General features: G+C 36.4%; 1 long non-coding RNA gene across 1 annotated transcript; it reads right to left on the bottom strand.

The window, feature by feature from the left end:
- Positions 1-429: 429 nt before the first annotated feature.
- Positions 430-25,877, bottom strand: LOC141408609 (uncharacterized). Its single transcript, XR_012424432.1, has 2 exons — positions 25,745-25,877; positions 430-733 (listed from the first exon to the last, which is right to left on the bottom strand). It is a non-coding gene; the product is annotated as an uncharacterized lncRNA (long non-coding RNA).
- Positions 25,878-27,576: the final 1,699 nt, after the last annotated feature.

Below are 27,576 nucleotides of genomic sequence, written 5' to 3'. Positions count from 1 at the left end.
ATGTCCTAGGCCTTCGTAGTCACTCAGCACTTAATCATTTACTCTTCCAGAGCATCTTCCAGTCCTGCAGGTTCCATTTGTGAGAAATGCCCCATATACTGTATCATTTTTTATCCTTTATGCCATATTTCTACTGCATTTTTTCTATGTTTAGATATACAAATACCATTGTGTTACAACTGCCTAGAGTATTCAGTATGATAACATGCTGTACAGGTTAGTGGCCTAGGGAACAATAGGCTGTACTATATAGTCTAAGTGTGTAGTAGGCTGTACCATGTTGGTTTGTGAAAGTATGCTCTATGATGTTCCTACAATGACAAAATTGTCTAATGATGCATTTCTCAGAACGTATCCAGGTTGTTAAGTGACACATGACTGTAAGTAAACAAGAAAGTAGACAGAAAGATAAAATTGAAACAGAGTATATGAGAGTATATGAGTTTACTAGAGCTGCCATATCTAAGTACCCCCAAGCACAGACATTTATTGCCTCACAGTTCTGGAGGATAGAAGTCCGAGATCAAGGTGTCAGGAGACTTGGTTCCTTCTGAGGGCTGTGAGAAAGAATTTATTTCATGCCTCTCTCCTAGATTCTAGTGGTTTGCTGGCAATCTTTGGCATTCCTTGACTTGTAAATTCATCACCACAGTTTTTGCCTTCATGACAGTCTCCTCTTTGTCTTCACATTGGCTTCCCTCTGTGCATATGTGTCTCTGGGTCCAAATTTCCCCTTTAAAAAGAAAACATCATATTGAATTAGGACCCACTCCAATGAGCTCATTTTAACTTAACTAATTACATCTTCAAAAATATTATTTCCAAATAAGATCATATTCTGAGGCCCTGAAGGTTCCAACTTCAACATATTTGGGGGTGGAGGGTGGGAAAGTAATACAATTCTATCCATAACACAGAAAAATGAAAATAGGTGACTATGGAAACGTCTTAATGTGGATGATAATAAAATTCCTTCCTGAGGACATGACATTCACTCTTATAATTAACAGAGAAGATGAAAATAAAAGAATAGCTCTGACTATTTAGAGAGAAAAAACATTTCAAATAAAATAGTGTATATTTCTGCATGTTACATAATAAGAAACAAGAAACAACAACAAAAACAGTCAAAAGAGCAGCAATGAAAAAGCCTTAATACAAAAGACTTAAGCCTTATGGCTTCAGTTAGTGTGAACTGGATTTGATATAATTTGAAAGTTAAAGAGGTAAATAAGAAGAATTCATCTTAACAATTCTTATTAGAATTTTACTTATGATCTGTAATTTACTTTAGAAAATCTCTAATCCTTATTCTCTTTATGGCATAGTGAGGTTACTTTTTACTTCTTGCTTTGATGTTTGTTTGATATTATGATCTTTGGTTTTCTTTGATGTCAAATTTTACTAACCTGTGTATTTCTGAAATCAGGAGTCATCCTGGTACCATTTGTCTCTCTGGTGTCAATCATATGCCTGACAAACAGTAGAGCCTTAACAAAAAACTCAGTGAATGAAAGGAACTTTATTCTAGTTTAGAAGCAGTGGTATGCCAGTCAGTGCTTGACAAGTCCTCTCCCCCGCAAAATCTGATTTTTAGCATGTGCCAATTTTGAGGCTGGAAATACTCCCATCATGGCTAATTTCAAGCTACCAATATGACATCACTGAACCGAGGCCTGGGGAATGGATGCACATAATCAGAATCTGTAAGCCAAGGCCAGCCAGCTCTAGCACACCCGTATCCAAAGATCTGTTTCAGGAATCTACCTAGGGAAATTGTTCATGCCTTGGTATCAGACTAACTTAGGTTGTTGATTTTTTTTGCTAGCACTTAAAGATGTGCTATTGTCAGAATTTTATTTATTTCAATAAGTGTCATGTCCTCATCTGTAAAGTAGGAATAAAACTTGCTCCAGAGGATTCTTATGAAAATTAAAATTAATGATCACTTACAAAGTAACTAATAGAATAGGGAGCACAGAAAACAACTAACATATGTTAACTTTGTTTTTAATTTTGTTGGTGCTGATAGAAAGGTTTTTGTGTCTTTTGAATTCTGTCCCAAAGTTGAAAAATATCTAAATGCTGCAATAGGACATAGGATCTTATCTGACTGTAAACCAACTCTTACTACTGACTCTAAATCTAGAAACATTGCAAAAAATGCAGGTTTTTGAATGGGCATCATTAATTAGAAGTTGGTATTGTGCTCATGATGCTTAATCTATAACTGGTTTCTGGCTACAGAGAACGTATGTCAGCTTTTGGAATAAAAATAATAAAGAGATGGCGCAAATGACTAAAGTATGAGAGGGAAAGTAGGAAAATTATGAAGGACTTGAAGACCTATCACTCTTATTGAAGACCGCTTCATTTACACCTATCTTGATTTTATTCATCAAAAGGAGAATAGACAGACTCCATCTTACTGCAGAGGGTTGCAAACCCAAGTGGTAAGAGTCAGGCAATTGAAAAGAAGTAAGTGAAATGAACTCAGTGTGTGTGTAAAAGACAGACAGAAATGGAAAGAAGGAAGGAAGACAGAACAAAAGGAAGGAAGGGGACAAATTAGACTAAAGAGAGCATCCAAATGCATTAACATTTTAAAATGCTTGATGACTTTGCAGACTGAAATAAAACATGTGCCCTGTGGCATGAATTCTGACCCACAGGTCTCAGTTTGAGACCCTGCTCTATGTTCAGAAATGTGTCAAGCCTGCTCCCAAATTCGAATCGATAAGTCAGTGCAGTTTTTAATGGGGAGAAATAAAATCAATTTAACTTGACTTCTTTCTGCTACATTGGCTTATTTATATCTGATTGTTATTTTTAGGATTTTCCTTTCATCCACAATAAATGTATGCCCATTGTAAATAATTCAAACAAAATAGAAAAGCGCATGGCATCAAGTAGAGTGCCATCAAAATCTCCCACTCAGAAGACAATTGAAAATTGTAGTGAAATTCTTCTATGCCTGTGCATACGCACACACATGATAAACACACAATGAATACTACATATGATTTTGCAAACTAGGCTCATGTTATGTATGCTCCTTTTTAATGAATAAATTACTAAGAATGTTTATTCAATCACTCTAGTCTTAGAATCCCGGTTCTGCAATTTAGTACATTTTCGTTCAAAATATGGCATAAAGTAATCGTAGTTCAGAGATCAAGGTCTCCTATCTAGTCAGTTTCTCCCTTGAAATAATACATTTCTTCTTTTGTCTCATTTCTGAGTTAGGGGAGAGAGGGGCAAACTTGTTTCAGAAATGAGGCAAAACTATTGTTAGGAATTTATCAACCTTTACTTATCTCCATTTTTTTTTTCTCCTCACTGTGTTTTATCTCCTTTCCGCTGATCTTTTTTTGCAGATGACCTTTCATCTTATTTCTCATCTGCTGGTCCCATCAACCCTACCTTTGTATCTGCTAAAACTCAGGTAATTGCTTTTAGATGGGTATAATTAAGAAGCCATTAGTGTAAAGTTTCATTTCAGTTTACGTCTTGGTCTGCATTTGAGCAGAGAAATATAAAATTAAGGTATTAGCTCCTTTCAGGAGTATGAGTCACGAGCTAATAAGTTTCAAGAGCAGTTTCTCAACTGTAATGATTGCTCTTTTCTCTTTGAAAATCTTCTCTTCAGAATAGTCATAGAGGGAGTATTTTAAAAGAAAGGGGAACGAATCTATAGGGGCAGACCTGGATTGGGTGCATGATTCCTGAAATGCAAGTGTCCGTGTTGCCCTACAAGGGTCATATGGGGTCTTTTAGAAGTAGCTGTTGTGTCGTTTAAGGGCAACTGTGAGAGACATCTTAGAGGGAATTTATGCCCTGATGAAGGAGGAAAAGGCAAGATGACTTAATGTGATTCAGGGTGAGCCACCTACAACAGTAGTTATTAGAATTACCTGATATTATTAGTTTCCTGTGGTTGCCATAACCAATTACCACAAACTGGTTGTCTTAAAACAACAGGAGTCTATTCTTTCACACTTCGAAAGGCCAGAAATTTGAATTTAAAGTGTTGGCTGGGCTATGCTTTCTCTGTAAAGACTGTCGAAAATAATCCTTCCTTGCCCTATCTTCATGTGGCTCCTGGCAATCCTTAGCTATTTTTTTACTGGTAACTACACCACCCCAATCTCTGCCTCCATCGTCACATAGCCTCCCTTCCTGTGTATGTATTTCTTTGTCCTCTCTTTGTCTTATAAAGACACCAGTCATTGGATTTAGGACCCAGTTTAACTCAGTATGATCTTATCTTAACATTAATATCTACGAGACAAAACATCTACATCTTAAGTTTCCATCTGCAAAGACCCTATTTCCAAATCAGGTCAATCTCTGGGTTCTAGGAGTACATAAATATTTGAGAAATAGTATTCAACTGACTATAGCTGGGAAGATTTTTAAAATCCCAGTGGCCACGCTGCACCTCAGATGAATTAGTTTAGAAACCTATGAGGGTACATACTGGAATCACTTGGGGAGCTTTACAATAAACTAAAGCTTGGGTCTCACCCTAAAAAATTCTGATCTGCAATATTGGTATTCTAACAAGTACACTGGATTGTTAGGAAAAATTATTAAGATGATGTGAAGAGCCCAGCAAAAGCCTGGTACATAACATGTGGTCAGTTAATATTTTCTTGTTGATTGGTTTATCTTGATTGGTTTAGAAACATACGGACTTAATTTCACATATGTAAAAATGCGGCGCTCAATTAGCATTGATACCCTCCTTCTGCCTTTATTTAGACTACTCTGATTATCTTCTTCATGTTTCTAGGATCAAGGTTTCACGTAGTAGATGGTTTGCTACTACCATAGCTCTCACACATTCTGCTTTCCTGATAAACAAATATTTATTATCTTTTCCACATTTGAGTCCAATTGCTATCCTCTTCCCATATTCCATCTTTTCTTTGTAAAATAGGTCAAATTATAAACCTTAATCTCCTCCAGCCTGCCAAGATGACTATCCAGTCTAGTTGTCCCAGGACGGAGGGATTTTCCAAAACATAGAACTTTCAGTGATAGTACTTAGACATAAGCAAACCAGCATGGTGGTCACTCTTTTTCCCAGTCACCCCTGGTAACAGAACATGCCTACTGTCACCACAAGAATAGTACATACATTAGAAGTTCAAGCTTCTTTTAGAGGAAATAAAACACACTTAACATATGATAATTTATCTTCAAGTCTGTATAAGAGCTATCAGAGGGCAAAAATAGAAAATAATAATGATGATAATGAGACTATTTATTTATTGATCACTTACTTTAATCTAGTTTCTGTTCTAAGGCTTTTACAGGTATTATCTAGTTAATCCTCACAGCACGCATATATGGTGAGTGGAACTATTACCTTCATTTTCTAGATGAAAAAAATCATAGTTCAAGCAGGTCATGGGACTTCTGCAAGGTCTCACAATATCTCTGTTTGGGCTACTATAAAATATTACCTTAAACTAGGTAATTTATAAACAATAGAAATGTATGGATCACTATTTTGGAAGATGAGAAGTCTAAGATCAAGGTTTCAGTAGATTTGGGGTTTGATGAGGGCTGACTGCTTTAGAGACAGTGCCTTCTATGTAGCCTCATAAGCAGAAGTAACAAACAAGCTCTAGAAAACCTGTCTTACTAGGGCACCAATCCCGTTCGTGAGGGCACAGCCCTCGTGACCTAATCACCTCCCAGAGGCATCACCTCTTAATACTGTTGCATTGGAAATTGAGTTTCAACAGATGAATGCTGTGGGGATGCCAACATTCAGAACACATCATATAGTTAGAATGTATTTTGGCCCAAATGCAAACCTAGGCAGTTTGGCTTCCACACTGGTGGTGTTAATTCCTATGCCATTTTGGGTGCACAATGGATGAAGAAATATAAGCCAGAGAAGGAAAGAAATACTGTTTTTGATTGGTGTGTTATGGAAAGCAATCACAGATGAGAAGGAATTGAATTGGCACACCTACAGTTAATAATGAATCATGACTTCTCTTAAGTGGTTAACTTAAAAAATGTTAGTTAAGCAGCTAATATGTGTAGAGCACATACAGAAATATTGAAGAATAATAGCAGCCAGAACTTTTAATGGAGTTACTATTTTGCTCGCACTGTGCTAAACCCTTTATACAATATTACCTCATGGCATGGCCTCCTGGTATTCTCTCAGCAAGAAGGAACTATAATTTTTCCCATCACTGAAAAGAGAATTGAGAATCAAAGGTATCCATTTACTTGAGCTAGGATCTCAGAGCTAGTTTGTGATAGATCCACAATTCCAATGTTTGTGTGTGGTTTGTGTGTGTGTGTGTATTTATGATAGAGTCTATATTCATAATCACTACCTTGTCTTGCCTTTCATAATCAGAAAGGCAGAGAAATATTTTGGTGAGTATTAAGCAAAAACAGAAAATGAATATAGCAGATGCTTTATATAAAAATTGATTAATTCACTTTTTCATGATTGGAGTGAGGGTGTTAAAGCTGCGGTGGAGAATAGTGAAGGAAACATGGAAGAGAACTTTCCAGCAAACAGAGCTGGATGGCATGAACACTTCATCTTTAGTGCATAGCCAGCCCTAATTTTCACTAAGAAAGGCAGCAGCCAAGGCTGTGGAAATCACTCTCATGACAAAATTGGAAGTACAGTTAATCAGGACTTAATTGAACAGTTCAATCTCCGAGCAAGAAATGGTGGGGGGAGGTGATGGAGGATGGGGATGGGAAGAACAAAAACTCATAAAGCCCCTCTGTTTAAGATAGCGAAATGTGTCTTCTAATCCATAATGCTGCACCATGATGTTCTTGTATGAATTGAAAATGCCAGGCAATCAAAGGCCATATGTCATCAGCTTAAAACTACAGAGTGTCCATGTATTTTTAATCAAGGCAGCATCTCTGACGTATGCTTATATTTTCTTGGCATAAAAGATGTTCTATCAGATTAGCTCTGTACTGAGCCCTAGGCTGTTACCTTTGACCATGCCAGGAGAAAGGAAGTTGGCAAATCCCCCATAATGCATTACTGTAAAGCTAATGCAAATTGTACTTGAAGAATAGCGCACAGTGAGCAATCCGTTAGGCCTGAGGATGTGAGCTTATGCATCATGATGTCTTCACTCCCTAGAAGATCTCTCTACTTCTCCCCTCATGCCTTAAAATTCATCCTTCATGGAGTACCCATAGTGATCTGTTAAAAATGTAAATTTGATCTCTTTATTCTCCCACTCAAAATTATCTGGTAGAGGATGAACGCATTTAAAATAAGAACCAGACTCCATGATATGGTCTACACAGCTGTGCATGATTTATGTTACCATCTCTATTTCCTATCATACCATACTTCCCTATATTCACAATGTGTCAGTCACACTGCCTTTCTTTTTGTTCGTAAACAGTTTCTATTACTAACCACTTATTATTGATGTTTTCACACATTCACTAAAAAAAACGTTAAGCAACACATGTGTCTAGGAACTCTCCTAGGTATTCAAGATAGATCAGTGAACATAACAGATCAAGCTTCCTATCTTCTTGGAACTTAAATCCCAGAAAGGGGAGAGAGATAAACAATACAGAAAATGGAAATGTAAAGAATATAGCATGTTAGAAAGTGACAATTCCTTTATGAAACAGAAAGGGAAAAGTAAAGTAGTATAAATAGGGCAAAAATAAGCAGTAAACAGTACTGGATTTTGAAAGTCAATAGAAGAGTCAGGGATAATGTCTCACTTTAAGGCATTTACTCTTACTGTTCCCTCTCTAGGAACACCCATCACCTAGATATTTTCATGAGTTTCTCAAAAGTCAGGTCTCAGCTCAGATGTTAACTCTTTGAGGGACCTTCTCTGATCTTCCCATATGAAGTAATCCCGTCTACTCACTCTCTATCTTACCATCCTGTGTGATGGCACTTAAAATGATCTGAGATTATATTTTTTCATTCATTCATTTACTTTGTTTTTGTCTTCAATACTCATGAACTATAAGCTTTGTGAGCACAATGTCTTTATCACTTCACTGTTAAGTCTTCTATGTCTTGATTAGATCCCAGCACATAATAAGTACTCAACAAATAAATGTTTGAATAAAATAATAAAGGAATGGCTGAAGATACCAGCATATTTATTTAACTATGGGAACAAGAGAGGGATTGTGTTAGTCCATTTTCATGCTGATGATAAAGGCAATTTACAAAAGAAAGAGGTTTAATGACCATGCAGTTCCACATGGCTAGGGAGGCCTCAAAATCATGGTGGAAGGTGAAAGGTAGGTCTCACATGGCGACAGACAAGAGAAGAGAACTTGTGCAGGGAAGACCATCAGATCTCATGAGACTCATTCACTGTCACAAGAACAGCACACGAAAGACTTGCTCCCATAATCCAATCACCTCCCACTGGTTCCTCATGGAAATTGACACATGGAAATTGTGTGAGTTACAACTCAAGATGAGATTTATGTGGGGACACAGCCAAACCATATCTGGGATATAACATTTGGCATTAAGAAATCATTGACAGATATCACTTTCTCCTTGGATAGTCTTTGGGACCCATGAATTGATCTGCCAAGATAAGAATTCTGACTCATTCTGGAAATATAGAATATAGCACTTCTGCAAAGTAAGGAATTCTGGTGTCTTGTTTACCACATTGGAAAAGGCCCTGAGATTTATGGCCTTGCCTGTGTCTGACGATAAACTGACGTGTCTGTAGAAATAAAGGATGTAAGAACTAATGGGGTCTTTGAAAGCATATCTTCCAATAATCTAATTTCATTGATGAAGAAAGCAAGAACTCTAATGATTGTTTAAATAACATCCTCTTTGTTCTTGAATTGAATTCTTGATTTTCGTCACTTTCTAGGTTTTTTAAATCTGTTTAATTCAATCAAACTCAATATATATATCTTGAGAGTTGTATTTTTTTAACCATGTGCTAGATGTTCAAAATACATAACCCACACACACATGTTAGGTCTTCCCCTGGAACTCTAGCTTCATAACTACAGGTGTTATTTCATGGTTGCATGTTTCACAGAAGATGCTATTTTATCTTGCAACACAATTGTATTCAGAAACGACCCTCTTGAAATCCTTTGATTGATTAACTTGTACCAGAGATTTGGTGAACAGCACATATTTAACTAAAAAAAGGTATGAAAAATGAACAGGAATGAGATTACATCACACATCTTTAAGCAGACAACTTAAAAATATCCCCATGTAAAGATACAACTTCTCTGAAGTTCTTTTCTACTCGTTGTCACTGGGGGTTTCTTTTTCCTTTCTGAATGTAAGAAAATACCATTCTGACTTACTTAGAGTTCATCTCTCCAATATTTTTCTCTTGGCATTTTACATTATTCTTTCCTGTACTAGACAACATAATTCAACTCTGAATGATCTCTCGTTTCCAACAGTGCTTATCCAAAGTCATCACAGTTATTCAGCTAAATAAAAGGTCCTCTAATGAGCGAAACTTATCATCCTTAGAAAATGATGTAGACGTTGTATCTCTATGCTTGGACAACAAATCCCAATGAGTCAAATCATCATTAACCTAAGGTTCAAGCACTTGAATCATCATTTATAGATGTCCACAAAGATTCTGACCTCATGGAGTTGTGATGATCACATGGAATAAATGTGAAAAGAACCTGGCATAGAACCCAAAAGAGAGGAGCCTGTTAGAAACTTACAGTGTACTGGTTTATTTCCTGCTAATTAACTATACATGATGATTCATTTTTTCCATAACTTCTTACTGTGTTCCTGTTTAGGGAACATCTCAGTCTCTTAAAGTTTATCCACCTCTCTATCATTAACTCGAAAGTAGTCCAGAAAAAACTGCAAATGAAAAAAAGCACATGTTATTGTCATTTTCTACATGATTGAGATACAACTATCTTGACAAAAATCCAGAAAATGTGTATGTGTGTGTGTTTCCAGAGAATTTACAAGCACTGAGACTACTCTACAAAAAGCTGTATTATGGTCGAAAGAACATTCTTTTGTTCGTAGACTTATTAGATGCTGTGTAGGCTAACACTCCAACTGTTAGTGGTGGACAAAGACATTATATGTTTTTACTTTGATTCAAAACTTTTTCCCTATCTAGAAATACCATAGTTTGGGAGTCCTTAAGCACCCTAAAAATGGGAACAATAGACATTGGAGACTACCAGAGGAGAGAGGGTTGAAAAACTACCTGTTGGGTACTATGCTCACTACCTAGATAACAGTATCATTCATACCCCAAACCTCAGCATCACACAATATACCCATGTAATGAACCTGTACGTGTACCTCCTGAACCTAAAAAAAAAAAAATAGTTGAAATGAACAATAATCATAATAAAAAGAAAGTCCCTAAGCAGAGGAACTTCTGTATTTGTAATCTAATGCATTTTCTTAGCCGATCTTGGGAACAGTTGTCTTTGCTAAAGCTGTCTGGGCATGACTGAACAGAACCATTGACCAAAGATGCTTGATACCATCTAAACATAAGAGATTATCAACCCCTTAAGCCCCTGATTCAAGCAATTCTAGGGAGAAAGGTTCTACTGGGCTTTTGTCAATGGAGCCAATGACAAAAGCACTCATGAAAGTGAAAATATATATTCATCTACAAGTGAGATGGAGCAGCACATACTAAAAGAAATGTCAGACTTCAGGCCTTTGGCCTTAATTTGGAATTATTGAATTGGTGTTTCATTCCCTAATATCCCACTATTGTACAAGTCATATGTACTTTCAAAAGAGCTGTAGAAATTACACAGGTGAGTAACAACTGACTAAATATGTCATAAATATCATATCAGTTAATCTATACAGCAATTTCACAAGATTGATATAATGATTGTTATTTTATAAAGGGCAAAAATCAAGGCTTAAAAAGATGAGGAAACTTGCCTAAGATTACCAAGTTAGTGCTAAAGCTATGTTTCAAATGTAGATCTATCTGGGGAGAAGGGTTAAAACACACTCATGAATAATCTTAATAGGTGCTTTATATACATTTTCTTTTTCAATCTGCATAAAAGCTCTGTTTTGTCTCCATTTCATAGATGAGAACATTGAGGATCAAGGAAATTTGGTGCTTATTCAGAAAGAACATGCAAATATTCTATGAGAAGGATACCTGAAGTAGTCTTGGTTTCTGGGGGTCACCAAAGACATGGAGTTAGGTTTAGTACAATGGACTAAGTATTCCATAAGGTCTGAAAAAGGGAAAAGTTGAAGAAGGAAAAGGATAATAATAATAAAAAAAAGCTGCATTAGCATGGACACAAATTCTGCTTATATTTTAGATGGCAAATCTACATTTTCTGTTGAGTTATGTAAGAGAAGGCATTGTGTCTGTGTTCAAAGGGCAAGTTTGAGGAAAATCTCAGGACACTGCCTGCATTCTAAGTGGCCCGACTGATGGAGGAAATGGGCCCTGTTCCAAATTGATTAGTTCTGCTACCTTCTCATTACTGTTCCGCCTGAAGTTTGGCACGCAAGCAAGGTCATTCCATGCATGGGTCTGCGTGACTTAACTGATTTTGCTACAAATTTCCTCCCCTTCCACACTGCCACCCCCACCACAGCATGCCACCTGCACTAGAGAAAATTAAGAATCAGCCTATACATTTTACATGAGTTCCCAAGACCAGTGAGAAATTAATATTATGTTGTCTTTTGATAAAGATACAGCTGTTTTTAAAGATGTTCATCCAATTCAGTAATAGGAAATCTTGTTTAAATTCCTCTACGGAGCCTATACAGCAAGATGGAAAAAAGAAATGCATATAGACTCAGAAGAATATGTTTGAGCAAGTTTTCATCTTGCAGTTCACCTTATAAAGTAATTTCATGGTTACATATTAGGTTGCTGCCCTCCCCAAACTCTTAGGTGCCTCATTAATTCTCTATTTCCATGTTTCTTTTAAGTTGTTCCCTTAGCCTACAATTATGTCTTCTCATATTCTTACTTTCAAATACTTCCAGTTGTTCAAGGTTGACCTCTAATATATCATTTTCCATGAAACTACTTCATTTTCTGAAAGTAAGATGTGATTGCTCTCCTGTCAGATCTTCTGTAATTCCTAGAAAAGTTCTGAATCCCTCTGATTCTCAGTTTCCCCACCAATAATTAAAGTTATATTTCAGTGTTTATTGAAAAAATAGAGATAACATATAAGAAACCTAACACAGTACTTGATGGATAATGTTCAACAAATGGCATTTGTTTTGTTATTCTTCCTACTAACAAAGAAATATAATATCCAAAGTTCTTTGCGTTGAATTCAAAATTTTTCATAGTCAAGTTCCAGTCTTATTTTCTAGTCTTAAACTCTGCCACTGTGTCGTGAGTAACTCTGTCCCCAATCCTCCAAAACTCTGTGTTCTATTAAACTATATCTTTCACTATTGTATAAATGTTATGCACTTTCATTACTGAAAACCTGCACAGTTGTCTTACTTTTCTTTTTCTTTGCATAATGTATGTCCAAGTTCTCATGTTTCTCAAAACGTATAGGCTATATAACAAAGTCAGAATTTAAATTAGTTCCCTATATCCACAAACAGTTTATCCATGATTCTAAAATATGCCAAATAATTTTTTTTTTTGAGGCAGAGTTTCGCTCTTGTTGCCCACGCTGGAATGCAGTGGCGTGGTCTTGGCTCACTGCAACCTCCGCCTCCTGGGTTCAAGCAATTCTCCTGCTTCAGCCTCCCGAGTAGCTGGGATTACAGGCATGTGCCATCATGCCCAGCTAATTCTTGTGTTTTTAGTAGAGATTGGGTTTCTCCATGTTGGTCAGGCTGGTCTCGAACTTTGCCAAATAATTTTTAAGAAGTGATTTTTTTGATTACGAGCATAAGTTTTAATTTAGGATGAACTTTAGTTTAAACATCAGCTAAATGGCTGCACAATTGTAAACAAGATCCTTCGGGTCCCTTAGCTTAAGCAGGACTATTTGTAAAATGATGACAATATATACCTCTTAAGGTTATTATTATAGCTGATGATATATATTCATATTACCTATATATGATGTATATATAATAGATATGTATAATTTGATTGTCTATAATAAATTTGAGGTGTGTATATAAATGTATAAATGTATACATAGTATGTATATATAGGATATATTATATATAATATATATAAGATGTTGTATATATAGTGTATATCTATGCCTATATATCTATGTCTATGTTTATATAGCACATAAATATATATAGTGTAAGAAGGTCTGTCTTAAATCTGACACAGGCAGAAATAGATCCAGGAGCCAGTCAGTTTGAAATCACATATTACATTTATTTCTTTTAAAGTTGTCACACAGTGCAGTTTAGTTTAGTGTGAGGCTACATGGACTGGTTAAAGCCCACTGCTATACTCCTCAGGCCTTGGAATAGCATCAAAAGGGCAAGTGAAGGCCTTGGTCAAGTGATCCATAATCAATGCCTTACAGAATCACAGGATAGAGAGGGAAGGAAGAGACTGACTTCCTAGCATTCACTAAGTTGTAATAAACTATCTCTACCAAATTGGGAAAAACAGACCAATGTCTATCACCCAGCAGTTGATGACTCACTTATCTGCTATGAGAGAGACTTAGAATGAGGGTTGCTATAGGAAGCCAGGAGTGTTACTGGAGTAGAAATTCATCCACATGGAAAATAGGGAAGTTCAGGGATAAAGGTTCTATTATAAAACAGCACAGTGTCTGATACATAGTAAGCAACTGATTAAGTGGAACCTATTTTATGAGGCAATAGTTGCTATTGATAAATTTGATCAACATTGAAACATTATTAATGATATTAAATATATCTATGTGATATATACATGTTTTTGTTCATAAAGGCAGAAATAAACCTTTCAACAGAAATCACCTAATGAAAGCTGCTGTTTAGCAATGCAGTATCCCCATCTCTGTGAAAGTACTGACATCATTATATTTTGCTGACCTAGCTTCACCAAATTTTAATTCAACAAAAAGCCCTGTTGAACAGATGCATTTACAGGTTCCGGGCCCTGTAACACTCAATCTGTTTAACTGAAATGTTTCTCTGGTTCCATATCTGTGCTTTCTGCTGGAACTGGATTTGGGTCTTTGTGTCTCAGTGGAGCATAAATGTAAGGAATGTCAGGAAGGAAGCCAGATTTGGAAGGCAAAAGAGTTGAAGCGGTGGCTGGGAGATTGCAAAGGGTGAAGTGTTGGAATGATACAGAGAAAGATGATTCAGATTATTTCATCAAATAAAAATGAGTACACAATACCCCCTTGTGAACTATCACGGTGATTTCCACTTACATGCAATATGAATTTAGCAGACTATTTCGATGGCCCAGTGAGGTTGTTGGAGTATTATTTTCGTGGGCATGTATTTTCTCTGTGAATGTACACATTTTGATCAAGGAAGAAATATTAGGGAGAGAGAAAAAGAATACCTCAATTACAAAAAAAAAAAAAGGTATTAGGCTGGGCACAGTGGCTCTTTCCTATAGTTCCAGTATTTTTGGAGGCCAAGATGGGAGGATTGCTGGAAGTCAGGAGTTTGAGACTAGCCTGGGCAATATAGCAAGACCCCATCTCTGCAAAAATTAGCTAGGCATGGTGGCATGCTCCTATTGTCCCAGTCACTCAGGAGGCTGAGGCAGGAAGATCCCTTGAGTCCAGTAGGTTGAGGCTGGAATTAGCTATGATTGTGCCACTGCTCTCCAGCCTAGGCGATAGAGCAAAATCCTGTCTCTTAAAAATAAAAAAAAAAAAAGAAAGAAAAGGAAGAAAGAAAAAAATGGAAATTTGATGCCTTGAGTTAGCTGTTATTCCAATGACTTGGGATATATTGATGCCTGAGAAAGGACCTTGCTTTCACAGATCTTACAGTCACATAGCAAAATTACATATGCAAGCATATAATTAGACATAATGAGGTTAGTTAAATATAAGGCTATAAAGATAGTGGACACTAAAGCTGGTCACTTGAGCTAAATCTGGGGCGGGGTTGGTGATACAGGACGAGCAAAATGAATACCATAGATGTGATATTTCAGTAGTCTCAAAAGTCTCTCTACCTCAGATTGGCCTTCTGAACTCCAGACATCAATGTAAATGTATTCATATTTATAATTCAACTTATATCTTGCTACCAACTAAGACTGGTTACTGATGATTATCATTAGTACTGTAAAACAAGTAATGTAATATTAAACAAAGATCCCTCTTCCCTGTCTGTCAAAACTAGGTGTGGCCATGTGACCTTCTTTGGTAAATGAAATGTGTCACTTTCAGGTGAAAATAATAATAGATAATGTTTGAGTCAGTTTTCGCCAGTTTAGTGGTTATGAACAGTTGTGTTTTGATGGAGCGTCCATTAATCGGAGTACTACTGTGGATAGAGAGAGCAGAGCCCCACTCACCCACATTGAATATGCAAATGAACATAACAAAAGACTTCATTGGTAAAAGCCACTGAGATACCTGTAGCCTACCTGTCTGATACCACTCCAATTCTAGCGTCTGAGAATTAGACAGACAAGAAACCTGTTCTCATAGAGAGAGGGAGAATGCTGAATAAATCCTAGTTAGATTTCTCCATATGGACATTTTAAGAGTTCCTCAAACTCAACTTGTTCAAAACTGTATTTATTGCACATCATATTTTCCACCTCCCTCATCAACCTGATCACCCTTTCAATAAATAGTTGCTCAAGTAAAAACCAACAAATATGATGTATTAGTCCATTCTCCCGCTGCTATAAAGATATACCCAAGACTGCATAATTTATATAGGAAGGAGGCTAAATTGACTCACAGTTTCACAGGGCTGGGGAAGCCTCAGGAAACTTAAACTCATGGCAGAAGGAGAAGCAAATGTGTCCTTCTTCACATGGCAGCAGGAAGGAGAAGAATGAGAGCTGAATGAAGGGGGACACCCCTTATAAAACCATCAGATCTTGTGAGAACTCACTTGCTATCATGAGAGCAGCATGAACAGCATGAGGGTAACTGCCCCATGATTAAATTACCTCCCACCGGGTCCCTCCCATGACATGCGGGGATTATGGGAACCTCAATTCAGGACAGATTTGGGTGGGGACATGTCCAAACCATGTCACATAATCATCTTGAATTCTAAAATTTTCCTTATCACATTCAGTCTTGTCAGTCTGCTTTGTAAATATCACTAAAATCTACACTATTTTTTTTCTCCATCATCACTATTGAAGACCAGGGCACTACCCATCTCACAGTGGACACTTTCTTTCACAAATTTCTAATTGATCTTCCTGCCTCCGGGCTTTCTCTCCTTGTAGCCTCTCTCCAACCATGGTGAATTGCTACCAACATTGCAAATCTCAACATGTCACTTACTTTTCTCTGCTTAAAAGCTCAGGGTCTTTTCATTATCATTAACATGGTTTGCAAAACTCTCTAAAAAGATGTGTGTACACTCGCTGTCTCTCTGTCTCTTCTTGTCTTCTCTATCTCTCTCTGTTCTCTTTCTCCCAGGTCTTCACAAATATGGTTCTCTCTAGCAAAAATGATGTTCCCTGTGTTTTCTGATTGATGAATGCCTACTCATGACAGATTCTTCTTTGAATACACTTCATCAGCCAAGTTTTCTGGCTTCTAGATTAAGAATTGGTTTATTTGTATGTGCTCCTATCCCACACTATAGAGTGTTACTTAATGTCCTGAAGCCAGATTCCCTGAGTTTAGAACTTCACTTTACCATTTACTAATTATGTGACCTCCTTCAAGTTAACCCATATCTCTGTGCCTCAGTTGTCCCACCTGTGAAACAGAAATAATGTTAGCATCTAGCCTCTGGGTTACATAGTAGGTATTTTAGAATTAAATGAGGCAATTTATTTAACAAGATAAAAGCATGGGCTGACATTGAATGCATGTTACCATTATTCTTCTCACCAGCTTTGTTGTGAAGCTGAAAAAGAGGGAAAAAGACTATGAAAAAAATAAGACTCAAAACTAAGAGATTGGCTTTTATCTTATAATAAATGGAGCCTATGGAAGATTTTAAGGAAAGAAGAGACAGGATCAGAATTCAATTTCAGAAAAAAAAATACAAGAAATACAGAGTGAGAAGCAAGTAGATGAAGAACTCTTTAAAGTATGCTCAGTGTACCTAGGTAATTTAATCTTAAGCAATCATATTTAATCACCATTCCCCAAAACTAAGAGCCCATTTAATTCTACAAGCATTTAAGGAGCATTCAACAAGTAGATGCTATAGGGGGCTGAGATTTCAAAACAAGCAGTAGAGTATGTCGTGGAATAAATATAGCCTATTGGTTAAGAGCATTGAATTTACAACTACACAGACCCAAGTTAACCATCAAGCCTTATGCTTTTCCAACTAAACAAAATTCTTAAATGGACTCAACCTCAATTTTTTCAAGGGTAAAACAAGAATAAATGAAATAATGTCTATGTATCACCTTAAAAATTCTTAGGATATAGTATTGTTCAGTCAATGCTCATTACCATTATTACTACTAGTACTGTTGATGTTATTTTATAACAGTGCTAAGTGACACCTTTAGCGAATGCCAAGCTGTTCGCTGTTTAAATATAGAGAGCAAATATGTAGTCACATAAAGTATACTCTATTTGAGGTTCCATCCTATTAAAAGTAGTTAGTAGTTTTTAAGTTTATGTCCCATGTCAGTATTGTTCTAAGTACTATACATGTACAATGGTATTTAATTCTTACAACAACCCTGTGAGTCAGGTGATATGATGCTAAATGGTACAAATAGAAAAATGCAGGACCAGAAGTTAAGTAATGTGCCCAAGGGCACACAGCTAGTGACTGATAAGGTTGTCACATGAGCTGAGGTAGCCTCACACAGCTGCCATGCTCCAAACCACTAGTTTATCTTTCTTCCCTGATAAATAAGAATGGGATCATTTTTAAATCATGGAATGTTTTGAATCAGTTGTACCATCTGTTGCTGGGCTCTGACAGATACCCACTCACTTTGTTTCTTAAAGCTTGAACTTAAACCATTCCAGGCAGATGGCTATACCCAACTTTATCCAGACCTAGAACGCTTTCCAAAAATCACTTTCATATTATGATGACCAGACATCATTTTCAGAAAATCCTCCTATATACTAAACGTTTATGTTATAATTTGGGCCAAAATAAATGGATACCACCACCCCTACCAGGAGGGTAAAGGTAAATTCTAGCAGTGTGCACAGGCAAAGTGATCCCCCCAACACTGCTGATTCTTGGTACCATCTGTACTGATTCATAAATGGAAATGGTGAAATAATTTGAATGGTGATATTAATTTCTCCTTCCATCTATGCATGAGAGTTTCCCTCATGGATCTGCAAGGTCAATAAATAGCAACAATGTTAGTATTACTACTGAAATCAATGCTAAATGTTAATGTCAGTACAGCAATTGATACAACTAGTATGTTATAAATATCTTCATAAAAACTCTATAAAGTAGATGTAATTAATCATACCATCTTAAAGATGGGGCCACAGAGTCAGGAGATGATTTAATAGTAATGTCAAGATCACATAATTACCAATGTCACAGTTACAGTCATGCCAAAAAATGTTAGCCAGGTAATAGCCATAGTTATAGATGTGTCTCAGCATCCTTATTTTAGACTATGCTTTGTGACAGGATCCACAATTGAGCACTTTTATTTGCCAAATCTTAGTGCTCCCTAATCCCAAGGTTTCAGGTAGGAGTAAGGAGAATAAATCTAGCTAGCGGGCCAACCCCACACAGTCTCATCTGAACGGAGAAAGAACTAATGCATTCCAACAAAGTGAACAATATGTAAAAAAAAAAAAAAAGAAAGAAAAAGAAAAGAAAAAAGAAAAAGAAAAATCCCTCATCAATTATTCCAAAGATGATGGGTCATCCTCCCTCAGTCTATAAAAGAATAAGTTCCACCCAACCTTTGTAGCAGTTCAGCCTGCCCAGAATATTCCATAGTGTCAGACTGCCCCAGAGGTAAGGCAGCTTCTCCCATTTTGTGAAGCTAACTCAGTACAGCAGTGTTTCTTATCAGTTACAAACATTGTATACGGCTGGTTCACTCTCCATTTCACTTGAACAATCAAACACAGCTGTGCAATATTTAACCCAATACTTACATTGTCCTAAACATACTTCTTTATATTTATAAGCATGAAGACATCTACTAATTTAATGAAGCAACTAATGATCTTCTAAATTCAATATTCTTGCCTAGTTCATTGAGCCAAAAAAAAAAAAAAAAAAACAAAAAAGGAAGAATGAATAAAAAAGGATATTCTAGAATATTCTTCAGCTATGGGAAGTGTTGTGGTTATTCATGCTGGTCACTAAATATTTTGGGTTCCCCCTCTGTGATCTGTGTCTTAGTACTGTGCTTACTCACTGATATGAAGTTGGACATGGTCAGGGGATGTGTTAATAAAATGTGAACAGAAGCATTCTATATTTTCTTTTTGCTTTTATAAGACAGTACATCCTCTTTTATGTTCTCTTCGCGTTTCTGCAGTGACGGTGGAAGCCTGTGTCCAGGTGGTATCTCTAACTACCTGGGCCAAGAAATGACAACGAGCAGAAAATTTATGCTTACTCATGCTGGAATTGTATTAAAGCATTGAGATTTAAGGGCTTCTGTTGTTACCATCATCATCATCATCGTCATCATCATCATCATCATTCTAATGTGATTTGGTATATGATGTAAATGTTTTTGGCAACATTTGGCAATATATTACAATAAAAGAATGAGTTCAGAAAATACTTGACTAAAAGCAGAAGGGACTAGATTTAAGAAGTTCAGGAATTTGTGGGACTGAGAGAGGCAACTGTTTCAAACCCAGTCTATAAAAAGGTATCATTGAGGATGTTATTGAATTTAACAAAAGCCAAAAAAACAAAAACAAAAACAAAAAACCCTTATGCTTGCGGCAAGAATCAAATGAAAGAAATAGCCATCAAAACTGCTGTTAAATCTTTCAGTCAATTAAGGTGTTTCAGAGAAAAGGTATAATTAAGGGCTTGATATCCAATACATACATTCAATTGCACAAAATGCCGCAGGAGAAAGACAGACAAAAGTCTTGGCTTGCCTATGGAAGTCTTGTAGGTTAAAGTTGCTGTAATTTAGGTTACAAGGGGTAGAGGGAAAAGAAGCAAGCAAACAAAAACACAGTCAATCTAAGGAACATATCTAGGAAAGAACAGTGAGGGAGGTATTGGCATGCAGAAACGACTCCATCCAAAGAGATATGAAGCCTACTAACATGTTGAGTGGCGCTGCAAATAAATCACAAACAGTCTGTGACTATTTGTGATTTAAAATAACACTAGGGCTGTCAAACTCCTAAGCAGAAAAGAGGCTGAAACCAATGCTCAGCCACTCTGAGAGCATATTCTCTAATGTCAACTTTTGATGTGACCAAGGATGCTAATGGAAATGGAAGAACTCCAGAGGACAGGATCATGGGCTCTAGGAAATGAAGAATCAGGAGCTCCAACCAGGGAGCAGAATGGGACACTATTATGGGAACATTTCTACTCCCAGGGGGACCTTGTTACATCTCTCCATAAAATTTCAGAATTGCTGTAGACCAATGATTATATTACCTCTATTTATGGCTGGGAATGTTCCTTGCAGTAAACCTGTGCACATTTTCCTGGCTTATCATATAACTTTTTAGTTCAATTTTTTTTGTTCAAATCTCTGAACCAAAAGGAACTACCTCTGGAAATGATGAAGAAGCAACAGGAAACCATTCAAGGATCTGGACTTCAAGTTGGTCACACTGGCTAGATGAGCTGTCTCTGAAGTGGTTGCTCTTGGCTTGGGAATGAATTTGTTTTATAAGTAGGAAGAAGAAATAAATATTTGCCACCAGAAAGGCAGACTGCCATAGTTTTTAGGACTGTTCAAAAATACTCTCGATTTTCTCCATTCTTGGCACATGAAAAATATCACATTTTCCTGCCTTCTTCAAGTTAGACGTTGTCATGCAACTGGATTGGCCAAAAAATATGAACAGACATGCTGTGTGTCATTTTGAGGAGGAAACATTAGAGTGTCAGGGTGAAACACTGCAGTGCTCTGGTAATCCTGGAAATATATGTAGGGATGTGCCCTCTATCAACCAGGTTCCCTAATTAACTGTAATGAGCAGAGCACCCTGCTGACCTGCAAGGGACATGTATTTTCAGAAAGAAATAAAGTTCTGTTGTTTTCAGCCTCTGAAATTTGGGAGTTGTTAATAATTCAGCATAACCTGCCTATTCGGCATTGATCATGGGTATGAGTTCGTGTTACCTAACTCCAGGTATGCTTTTCCTACAACAATAGAATGGCTTTACTTTAAGGTATAAGGTAGGGCTCCTCTGGTTGATCAATGTGATCCATCGCCTGAAACTGAACCCAAACCCTGGACTGGCAGCTATTCATTGAGATTATAGCCATTTCCATCATGAAGGCAAGACGAATGCAACACTTTCATGCTTCCTTGTTGCTATAGGCAACTGGCACTGTCCTCCTTCTTGAGTTATTTACAAGTAATAATAATTATAATTTTAAAAAATGTCAGAAACCAAAAATTCAGCAGAATTGCATCTTATCTGACTCTCTGTATCCCATTTCTTTGATAAAGTGCATGCAAATCTCCCTCATTACTTCTTTGCTCCCTCATCCATTAAGATGGATAATGAGAATAGACTTGTATACCTCATGATGCTATTCCAAGCAAAACATAAACCCTAATGTTCTTTAAGTAACTAGGATGAGAAGTCCTATATTCTCATGCTCATTCACATGTAGTCCAAACCTCCTTTGCTACCCTAAGACTTCAGAAAAGAAGTTAGCTCCTCCTGCTGAGTGTGGCAGCTCACGCCTGTAATCCCAACACTTTGAGAGGCCAAAGCAGGTGGATTACGAAGTCAAGAGTTCAAGACCAACCTGATCAATATGGTGAAACCCTGTCTCTACTAAAAGCACAAAAATTAGCTGGGCATGGTGGTGCACACCCTGGTGGTCCCAGCTACTTGGGAGGCTGAGGCAGGAGAATCACTTGAACTGGGGAGGCTGAAGTTGCAGTGAGCTGAGATCGTGCCACTACACTCCAGCCTGGGCAACAGAGTGAGACTCTGTCTCAAAAAAAAAAAAAAAAAAAAAAAAAAAAAAATTAGCTCCTCCTCAAGAAAAGGTGCTGTGTGAACACACCCAATACTAATGATTTCACCAAAACAATCAAAGATCCTTTTGAATTTAGTCTTACTGTAAAACTTCTTCAAGGGTATTTCTTATGTTCTGTCTCTCAGTTAGTCAAGTAAAGATAATACACGTGGGTGGTATAGTTGATAACGAACATTTAATAATTCAGACCTTTGCTATTGAGGATCCACTATATGCTTGGTCTTATGCTGGGAGTATACAGGGAAGGCCTCTCTAGGAAAGTGACATTGAAGTGAGGGAATTAGTCAAGTGAGGGCAAAGCCATTCCAAGCAGAGAGAGCAGCCTATGCAAAAGCTCTGGTGTACACTACTTCAACTTATTTATAAATCTCAAACAAGGCTAGAAGGGAGGATATAACAGAAGCAAGTATGAAGGGAGTTGGGGTGAAGACACAGTCAGAAGCCAGTTTATGCCAGGCCTTGTAAGCTTTACCAAAGTTTTAAAATGGTGTCTGAAGGACAACAGAGAGCCATTGGCTAAACTTACAGTACCAAAGTTCCTCCTTTTGAAAATCACTGAATCTTAGAAATGCAAAGGTTCAAAGGTTCATGTCCGTGCCCCATCCTTCCCATCATGCAATAATCTTTTCCATAGCCGAATAGAATTCCCTTGAAATTCTAGTAACTATGTTTGATTATTAGATACTTATTGAGGGTCTTTTGGAAGTTAAACACTCTGCAAAACAGCTGGAGGTGTAGACATATCTCTTAAGTTACAGTGGTCATGTGGTATACAATGAGAATAAGAATGTTTTTGAAAAATAAAAATGATTCTTTCTATTTGTGTATGCCCCTCAAACAATAATTTTACTTTCTCCAAGTGGGAGACAGCAAAATTATGCATTTTACAAAAATTGTGCTTAATAAATAATCCATGAGAGTTAAAGGAGTAAGTATACTAGGCTACTTTGAGAATGATAGAAATGGAATAGATGACTAAATATAAGGAATAGCCCTCATGAGTCTAGTGACTTTAATTCTCTCAAAAAGCCACTGAGCCAAAAGTAGATTGAGAGAAGAACCAAAAGCTTGCTGCAGTTGCAGAATGTTAAGAGATTTATTTAACATTCTCTGGGCAAAGTTCTAAAATATTCATGCATGTTGGACATAATTATGTCATTTTATCCTCCACTGTGTGTCAATGAAATACCATTTTTTTCACTATAGCTTGTATCACTTCTTTCGCAATTGGGAAATGCAAATAATTATAAATAGAGGAGTCTTAAGTAATAGAGAATTTGTTTTATGAATCTTATAGTGAAACTTTTAAATTTGAATGCTGTACTCAGGGAATGATTGAGAAGAAAATAAGCACATTTTCTCTATACAAAACAGAGAACAGTCCCTTTACAACCATCATATTTAAAGGAACATTGAACTAATGATTTGAAGGGTCAAGAAATATTATAGTGAAGACTGAATAGTGCCTAAATTGCTATTTTCAATCCAGAAATGACTGTTATTCTGTGTTGTTTTAGAAGACTCCTTTAATACCAATGAATGGAAGTTGCAAAGCATCTGATTCTCTTCCAACTCAAGGGGAAACATTCTGTGGAATCCATCTATATAGGACAAATTGCTAACCTTGGTATTAGTCGTATGTCAGCAGAGGGCTGCTGTGGATGAGCTTCATACACCATGGAGGACAAGAGACAAGAGAGACTCAGGGGACACTTCTGCGTTGTGGAAACTGCCTGAACTTCGGGGTTAATCAGATTAGGGTTCAAATCTTAACATCACGTTCAAATATTAACATCACCAAGTTATTGGCTGACTGACTATTGGAGTTTACTTAACTTTATCTTTCCTCACCTGAAAATAAAAACAGCCTACTTAGAGTTGTAGTTAAGATTAAATGAAAGGATTTACTGCTTTTATGGATGAATAATATTCCTGCATGTGTATGTGTGTGTGTGTTTGTATATATGTGTGTGTGTATGTAGATACTTAGGTTGTGTCCATATTTTGGCCCATTGTGATTACTGCTGCAATGAACATGGGAGAGCAGATAACTTCCAACATACTGATTTCATCCCTTTGGTTATATACCCAGTAGTGAGATTGTTGGATCATATGGCATTTTTATTTTTAATTTTTAAAGAAATTTCTATATGGTTTTCTATAGTGGTTGGTACTAATTTTAGATTCTCAACAACAATATAAGAAGATTCCCTTTTCTCTACATTCTTGCCAACACTTGTTAGCTTTTGACTTTTTGATAATAGCCATCCTAGCAGGTGTGAAATCATATCTCATTGTACTTTTGATTTACGTCTTTCTGATGATTAGAGAAATTGATCACCTTTGAATATATCTGTTGGCCATTTGTGTATCTTTTTATACCTTTTTTTTAAATGTCTATTCAGGATCTTTGTCTATTTTTCTTTTTTAAAACATTTGTGATTTTACTATTGAGTTGTATGAGTCCTTGTATATTTTGGATAGTAATCTTTAGTGAATATATGGTTTGCAAATATTTTCTCTTATTCCATAGGTTGTCTTTTAACTTTGTTAATTATTTCTTTTGCTATGAATAAGCTTTTAATTTGATGTGGTCCCAGTTGCTTAATTTTGATTTTGTTGCCTCTGTTTTTGGTGTCATATCCAAAAAATCATTGCCAAGACAAATGTCATGAAGATTTTCCTCTATCTTTTCTAGAAGTGTTGCAATTTGGGGCATTACAATTAAGTCTTTAATCCATTTTGATTTTAATTTTGTGTATGGTATAAGATAATGACTCAATTTTCTTTTCTTTTTCTTTTTTGCATCCGAATATTCAGTTTACTAAACACCATTATCAAAGGAACCATCATTTCTCCCTTTCCTTGGCATCTTTGTTGAAGATTAGTTGAGGTACATGCATAGACCTATTTCTGGGCTTTCTTTTCTGTTTCATTGATCTATGTGTCTGTTTTTATGCCTGTGTCATACTGTTTTCATTATTATAGTTTTGTCATATAATTTGAAATCAGAAAGTGTGATGACTTCAGCTTTGTTTTTTCTCAAAATTGCTTTAGCTATTTGAAGTCTTTTGTGGTTTCATACAATTTAATTTTTTTATTTCTATAAAAATTTTATTAGAATTTTAATAGGAATTAATCTGGATGACATTATGATAAGTAAAATAAGCCAGGCACAGAAAGAAAAATACCACATGATCTCATTTACATGTGGGAATCTAAAAATTCAAATTCATAGAAGGAGGAAAGAGAAATGGTATGTTGATAAAAGGTATAAGAATAAGTTCAGAAGACCTATTGCATAGCATGGTGGCTACAGTTAATAACAATGTGTTATATACTTGAAATTTTCTAAGAAAGTAGATGTTAAGTATTCTCACTACACACACACACACACACACACACACACACACACACACAGATTATTTGTTTGTATGAGGCGAATTAGCTTGATCATAGTAATCATTTCACAGTGTATATCAAGGGCCAGGTATGGTGGCTCATACCTATAATCCCAGCACTTTGGGACACCAAGGCGGGAGGATCACTTGCGTCCAGGAGTTTGAGACCAGGCAACAATGTGAAACTCCGTCTCTACAAAAAAAAGTACAAAAATTAGTCAGGCTTTGTGGTGCATGGCTGTAGTCTCAGATACTCTGGTGGCTGAGGCCAGAGGATCACCTGTACCCAGGAGGTCTACTCTGCAGTGAGCAGTGATCCTCCTGTCACTGCACTCCAGCCTGGATGACAGAGTGAGACACTGTCTCAAAGAAAAACATCCAAAAACACAGAGAAACCACCCCCCCAAAACAAAATTTAAAAAACAAATTATTTTGTACACCTTAAAAATATATATGTTATTTTTATTTGTCAATTATACATCAATAAAGCTGAAAAAATTAAGTTAGCAGATTGGCAATTTAAAAAATATATTAAACAAAGCTATGTATATAAAATTATTGGCAAATACTCATCAAATAAGTGTTTAATACATGTTTCTGGGGAAATGAGCCTCATAGTAATGTAGTGTAATTACCATCTCATAGTAAGTGCTCAATAAATGTTAGACTCCTCTACCATGCCATGTCACAAATTGTAGATTGACTTTAATTTCTGAAAGCCTCCACTATCTTGTTTACTTTTCACATTAAGTAAATGCATTTATATGGGAGTTGTTTTATTGCCTTTCTGGTTTTAATGCTCAAATTCTGTCTTTGTTTTCCCAAGCCCACCTGTGTTCCTTTCTATAGGTAATGAGTCTCCCTTCAGGTCTTAGAGTTCTTTTTGTTGTTGTTGTTGCTCCTTCTTTAAAATTGTAGTTTTTTTGCATGAGAACTTCAAAAAAAGTATATAAAAATGCAAGGTTTTTTGACTCTTGTCACAATTTAAATTAAAAACCAGAGTAGTGATGTTAAATCCAAAAAGGATTTGGATTACTCAGCTCCATTTCTTTTATTTGGTGGCAAGAAGGGGCAGCTACATTTTTTGTGGCATTGGCTTTATTTCCCTTTGTTGCAAAGAAATCTAAGTTCAATTACAGTGCCACATGTGGCTGCCAAGTATGACATATGAAACTGAACACTACCTCATGTAGTTTCCAACCTTAAAATTCCCTAGGTTAATTAATTTTCTTACTCCTATCATTATTCATTTCTTTTTTCTTATCATTGCCTCTACCACGAAGTTTTAACCAGAATTGTGTATTACAAATAGCAATGGGCAAATTCAGAAGAACCAAACATATAAACTTCAAGTTATCTTAATCATCTCTATTAACCAAGAATTGGAAATTTGGGAAGTCAATAAGTAACATTCCCTTTTTCTACCCTTGCCAAAATGAACTTTTCTGCAGAGGAGGTTTTGAGTTGTCCGACTTGCTCTATAGCTGGCTAAATTTATTTTTCAGGATGTGATAGGTTATATTGGACAACAATGACAACATTTCAGTGGGCTAAAGAAAAAGTTTAATTTTTGTGATATTGCATATCCAACAAGGATTGGAAGAGGGGGAATCTGCACTTTGGACCCTAAGAGGCCCAGCCTGATGTTGAAATTTGAAGACAAAGAGATAGGTGGAAACACGATTCAAGAGAAGGTGAACACACACACACCATTGTTACTATGGACAGAAGGTGGATTGAGGTATGTGGCTTTGTGTGTATGCACAATGGTCTTCTTCACATTTAACCCTGCCTTATCTCAGCTAATGAGATAACCTTTCAGCCAATGGCAAATAACGTTATATCTACAGAGTGTTGACTCAAAATGTTGTATAGTTTTTACAAAAATAAGGCTAGCAGTAAAAGCTATAACTTACTAAGGATAAAATTCTAGACAC

The sequence above is a fragment of the Macaca fascicularis genome, chromosome 15, assembly GCF_037993035.2.
Source record: "Macaca fascicularis isolate 582-1 chromosome 15, T2T-MFA8v1.1".
NCBI lineage: Eukaryota > Metazoa > Chordata > Mammalia > Primates > Cercopithecidae > Macaca > Macaca fascicularis.
The sequence above is the reverse complement of the archived record's forward strand: the minus strand, read 5'-3'. Positions and strand labels throughout refer to the sequence as shown.